This window comes from Marmota monax, unplaced genomic scaffold (assembly GCF_021218885.2).
Source record: "Marmota monax isolate L192 unplaced genomic scaffold, Marmota_monax_Labrador192_F-V1.1 WCK01_AAM20220418_F8-fsc00067, whole genome shotgun sequence".
NCBI lineage: Eukaryota > Metazoa > Chordata > Mammalia > Rodentia > Sciuridae > Marmota > Marmota monax.
In genome coordinates this window covers 1,228,299-1,234,300 of record NW_026695065.1, presented here as the reverse complement: position 1 = coordinate 1,234,300, position 6,002 = coordinate 1,228,299, and the positions used below count along the sequence as shown (strand labels likewise).

Here is a 6,002-nt window from a genome sequence, read left to right as displayed (position 1 = left end):
ACAAACAAACCAACCAAACAACAACAGCAAAATAAACATCAAGGTTGACGTAGCTACAAGCAAGCAAGGGAACAGAAACTGAATCAAACAGGGAAACAATGCAATAGTTACATTTGTATTTCCCATGGGGACTTTCCAGGTTGCATAGCAGCAAGCAGCAGAAGGAAAGATGATCAAAATGATCCTACAAATTAGAGAAAATTTACTAACGTTTAGACAGTCAATCTCTGACAGGGTACATTACCCAATAAAAATAGGAACCAAAGAGAGAATACAATTTGACATTGTATAAGAATTGCCATTTTGTTCTACCAAGTATGCTATGCTAGGGTACAGAGGCAGGGCTTTCCCATGGCAGAAGCATTTTTTACATGATATAGACTCTCAGGACAAAATGGAGTCTGTTTGGTCACTGCCCATATAGTTTGGCCCATAACAGAAGGATATAATAATTTTGGTTGGCAGATTCGTTTTTTCTTTCATAATTTTAAGCATATTTTCCTTTTCTCTTGTAATCTGTTAGGTTTATAATGAGAAATGTACTATTAGTCTAGTGGCAATTCCTACATATTTAACATTTTTTCCCTCTGGCTCTTTTTATAATTATCTCTTGAACTTTTCAGTTTGACTATCATATGCTTTGAAGAAGGCCTCCTTCAGTTGAGTCTAGTTGGTGTCTTGAGTTTTCTGGGTATGGAGGTCCATTTCCTATAAAGTATGAAAAGTTTTCTGTGATTATTGCATTTAGTAGGTTTCCAATTCCTTTTTCTCTTTCCTTTTCTTCTAGAAACTCCCTAATGTAAATATTTATACTTAAGAATGTTTCATAGGTATTCTTTGTTGTTTTCCATTCATTTTTTCTTTTTTCTTCTTTTGGTCTCAGTGGTTTATTTCAAAAGACCTCTCCTCACATTCAAAATTCTTATTCTGTTTGGTCTAGTTCAGGGTAGAAGCTTTCAAAGATCTTTTTAATTTAATTAATTGAAGTTATCAACTCCACATTTGTTGTTAATTCATTTCATGATTTCTCTTTTTTGTGTTTCTCGTTTATTTTATGAATTTTATTAATTGTATTTTCTACCTGTATTGTCTTATGTGTCACTGAGTTTCATTAGAAGCATTTTTTTTAGGTATTATGTAGATTTTCTTCTAATTGGGATCTGTTTTTGAAGGCTTGTTTAGTTGTTTTATATTTGTGATGCTTGCTTTCTTTATTTCTTCTATTCCTATGTTGATGTCTATGTATCTTATTTAATAGTTAACTCTTTCAATTTTATAGAGTAGCTTTTATTTTCTCTCTCTCTCTCTCTCTTTTTTTTTTTTTTGGGGGGGGTGTTGCTGGGGATTGAACCCAGGGCCTTGTGCATACAAGGCAAGTGCTCTACCAACTGAGCTACATCCCCAGCCCCAAGTGTAGCTTTTGTAGGAGAAGAGTTTTCCATTTGAATGGAATGTAGGATGTCTGTTGAGTAGTGCTTTGGCTTTACTTCTAGGTTGTCGCGACCCCTTGCCCGCAAGGAAGACGCAACTCAGGAATCTTCTTTCAGCAGTTTATTCAGGCCCTTGATATTTCTTCTTCTCTCTCTTGGATGCCCCTCCCAGCCTTAATAAAGCATCCCAAGCCCCAATGCAAAGCTGCCGCGTGGAACTTTCTCACAGGGTGGTGAAAAATCATGTGCCAACTTTCCCAGATAAGAAGTTGTTTGTCACAGACCACAGCGGAGCCAGCGCCATCTTGTAATGGCGACCATAATCTGCAGAAACGGCAGAAGCGGCTCACCACAGTTCCCCCTTTTCTGTTTTATTAAAACAATACAGGTGAGAGTAGAGGTCCTATCCCACTGTGCAGAAGTGGCTGCATAGTATGACTCAGTCCTAAGGAGGGCCCTTCCCCAGATCTGAGGCCATATCAGCCAACGCCTTTTTTCGTGGGGCGGGGCGTGAACGCGTCTAACCCGCATGCAATAGGACATGCTCTCCTTGAGGTCCACGTCAAGGATCACTCAAGTGCAGTGCCTTGCCTCGCATCCTGTATCGTGACGATGGTGGACGAAGGGGGATAGCTGAGGCTGAACTGTGGCTGTTTATAATGACAAACAAGTTGACAGCACCCTGAAAGAAAGGCACGGACTTTAAGGCGATAGAAAAGCACTAGTGTGGAAACCCATCTGCGTGCAATGGCAGTAATACCGGCAGAGTGCAAGGGCTTTCCAACACTAAGAGAATAACAAGGAAAGTCATGTCGATCCCAGTGCAATGTTATAATAACTTGGGGTGTAACGACCATGACAAAGGTTTACTGCTTAAGATGCGCAAGCCAGACTTGAGGCGAGTTGCCATTTTCTAAAGCTGCAAGAGCTTGTATGATCATAGCCTTTTCTTGTGCATGGCGAGTTTTAAGGCGACAGAGAAGCCACAAACAAAGTACAACACCGAAGCAACACATTGCACCAAAAATGCCCACTCCCACCCATTCCTTAAAAAAGGAAAAGACAGAGGATAGCCAACTGGTGAATTGACCCAAAGTCACTGGTTCGACACGGGTGCTATTCAGAACAGCAATCTGAGTTAGTTGAGACTGGATCAAGTTTTCTGCTTCCATGGACCAGGTTCCGGATGGATACTCCCCGATGATGTGGGAGGCATTTCTGGAATCATAAAATCTGACAGAGGTTATACATAAATGTGCACGTTGATCAACACAACCCAAATGTACTAGGTCAGACAATTCCTCAACTTGAGCTTGAAGCAGATCTATCCTTTGATTAGCAGCCAGAATCCCAGATAAAATGTGTTGATTAATTCTACTTTGAGATTCAAGTATGGTGGATGTTTGTTGAATAACCTGATTAATAGTGGCAGCAGTTTGTACCTGGCTGGCCATGGCTACTCCAGCTATAACTGTTGCAGCAGCAGATACCGCCACAGCTGTCACTATGGCTGCCGTAATTCCAAAATCTCTACGGGCTCTAATCAGTTCAACAATAGGAAATGACTCTGGATCTGCAGTAACCGGGATTGGGACAAAAGTTGGAATTTTCATAACCATTGCCGTAGTCCAGGAGCCATTCCAACACTCAGACAAATAACAGGTAATATTAGAACAATTAAGCATCCCCTGTAATGTAACATTAGCCAAAAGAAACAGGAACGGAGATTGGAGACGGACTGCTGCGGAGGGTAATGTAGCATTAGATAATTGTGAATTATTTGCAGAAATTTTAAGCCTCCTACCTCGCTCCGAGTCTTGGGTACTGCCAGAAACATTAAACAGCCAACTTTGGACTCCTAATATTTCCCTGGGGAAACACAAGCGCGGACTAGACTAGCCCAATCTGAGGGAGTCATGCAAAATCTAGTAAGTCCCTCCACCTGAGTGAGAGTGAAAGCGGCATCTATGCCATAAGTGCGGACAGATTCTGCCAAGGTTTTAATTATCTTAAAGTCTAAAGGCTCATGATATCTTCCCCTGTTATTGTCCTGAAATACAGGGTATGCAAGTCCCATATCTGTATTAACTGTCCTCCAAACTTGTGCATGAAAAGATCTCCCGGAACCTTGGCTCCCCCCACATACGGAGGTGGGGCAATCGGCACCATATCTTCTTCTAGATATTCTACCTCCTCCTCCTCAGAGTTTTGTTGACCGATGTTAACTCCCTTCCCCTTCTTACAGTAGGCCTGCGTGCCCTGTGTCTCCTTTTTCTTCTTTTTCATTTTTATCTTATGTAGTTGTTGTAACAATATATCAAGGTCCTCAGAACTCTCTGAGTCGCTTGTGTTCTCAGGCGTTTTTAATTCGGTCAAGTCTGGGTAGAGCCTTCTCCTATTTTTATCTTCAGGCTCTTTTGCCTTGTCACTACTGTTACTTTTAATACTCTCTGCCACTTCACTACATGATCCTTCAGATTTTTCCTCATGCAATTGCTCAAGAATAGCTTGACCCTCTCTCACAGCTTCCTGGCATTTACCATCTGTAAGGCAACCACGGACCATTTTCCAAAGGGGTATCACCCCACCCTCTAATATGCCCTGCTCAGAAGCAAAGTCAAGATCTTTGCCTAATTTATCCCAACTAGGCACAGTAAGGCTGCCCGAAAATGCAAACCACGGTGCAGCGATATCTATCTTCTGTAAAAATCTCTGTAAAGTACTATGTTTCACTTCCAGTCCCTTGGAACGTAACAGGCCATCTAGGGCCAGGAGAAGCGGACTTGAAGATGCGGCACCCATGACACAACAACAAAGGAAGCACAAAAAAAAGAAAGCGAAAGTAGGAGCGAAAGTACACAGTGCAGCTGCAATAAAATGTAAGGCTCTCTCTTTCATTACAGAGGAGCTGCCCCGCTTTGGTCGCGGATCCCACTTACCTGGGACTAACCCCGCTTTGATCGCGGATCCCACTTACCTGGGACTAACCGGTGCACCACCCCTGACTGCTGAAAGTTCTGGTTCCCGGGTCTCGGCACCACTTGTCGCGACCCCTTGCCCGCAAGGAAGACGCAACTCAGGAATCTTCTTTCAGCAGTTTATTCAGGCCCTTGATATTTCTTCTTCTCTCTCTTGGATGCCCCTCCCAGCCTTAATAAAGCATCCCAAGCCCCAATGCAAAGCTGCCGCGTGGAACTTTCTCACAGGGTGGTGAAAAATCATGTGCCAACTTTCCCAGATAAGAAGTTGTTTGTCACAGACCACAGCGGAGCCAGCGCCATCTTGTAATGGCGACCATAATCTGCAGAAACGGCAGAAGCGGCTCACCACACTAGGTAAGCAAATAAGTGTAGGTCTGTGATTTCTTCACTTGTAACCAATGTCAGCAATGTCTTTAAGTGCCTCATTAGTCTATAGTGAATAAGTTTGTGAAGGTATTGATGTCACTTTTCAGTGTACATTTTCTCATGCTCTGTGGAGTCAAGCACCAATGGCACTGGGTCATGTAATGGCAGCCAAAGTCCTGGTGCTGTGCGGTGCAGAGAACTCCTCCAGTCATAAGGGGCAAACATTGTGATATTGGGGATTATTTTGCTAATAGCCAAGGACCTAGTTCCACAAAACTTGAAAATGTTCTTCCCCAGGTCTCATAAGATTAAGGATGTTAGGTCTATGGCAATGATAGTCTTGGTCCTGAGTCTATGGATCACAAAAAAAACCTTCCCCAGTTCCCATGGGGCAACTGCAAGTCATGTCAGGATTTGTAGAACTGGAAGATGTGGTCCCAAAGCTTTGTAATTCTTAGTGTATCATTTCTAGGTGCCATGGGGCAAGTGTGGGTAGCACTGAGACTTGGGGTACTGGGATCCATGGAGCTGTAACTACAGGAACCAGAGTGGACATTATTCAGGTCTCATGGTGAGAGCACGGATAATAAGGATATTTTGGGCACTAGCAGCCATAGTTTTAGGGCTGTGGACTGCAGAGTGACTAATCCTAGGTTCTGTAGGATAAGCAAAAATGACACTATGGCTTGTGGTACCAGCAATAATTATTCCACAATCACATAAATCTGAAAGACTTATTCTATATCTTATGAGTTTTGCACTGACACAAAACCTCTGGCAGCATCAGTGAATGTACTATTGGCCCTTTGAGAGGATGGACTTTAACAGTGGGTACTGTAGCAAGCTTGGATTTTGGTGGTCCCAATGTCAGATATTTCTTTTCTTTACAGTTGTGCTGACCCCAGGTGTTTCCCCAAACTGCAATTAATGCCTTTGAAGAGTGTGGATTTTCCTGTATTTATGACTGAAGATCTACTGCTATGAAGGATATAGCTGGAATTGTAAAGGTATCCTATAGACAGAGTGATTGGTTCAAAGTTGCAGTGTGCTTTGGTCATCTCTCTATATCCTGACATTTAAAAATCACTTTTTAGAGTATTTTTATATGTATTCATCCTTATAGGTTTTTTTCTCCCTTACAATTAAATATACACAAATTATATCTATCATATATAGCTCTTTATTCATATTTTTAATTATCATTCCTTTCATTTCCAAAAAATTT

The 6,002-nt window shown here is 42.1% G+C and overlaps 1 non-coding gene across 1 annotated transcript; it reads right to left on the bottom strand.

Annotated features, from left to right (window-relative positions):
- Positions 1-1,327: 1,327 nt before the first annotated feature.
- Positions 1,328-1,403, bottom strand: Trnat-ugu (transfer RNA threonine (anticodon UGU)). The gene has a single exon. It is a non-coding gene; the product is annotated as a tRNA-Thr (tRNA).
- Positions 1,404-6,002: the final 4,599 nt, after the last annotated feature.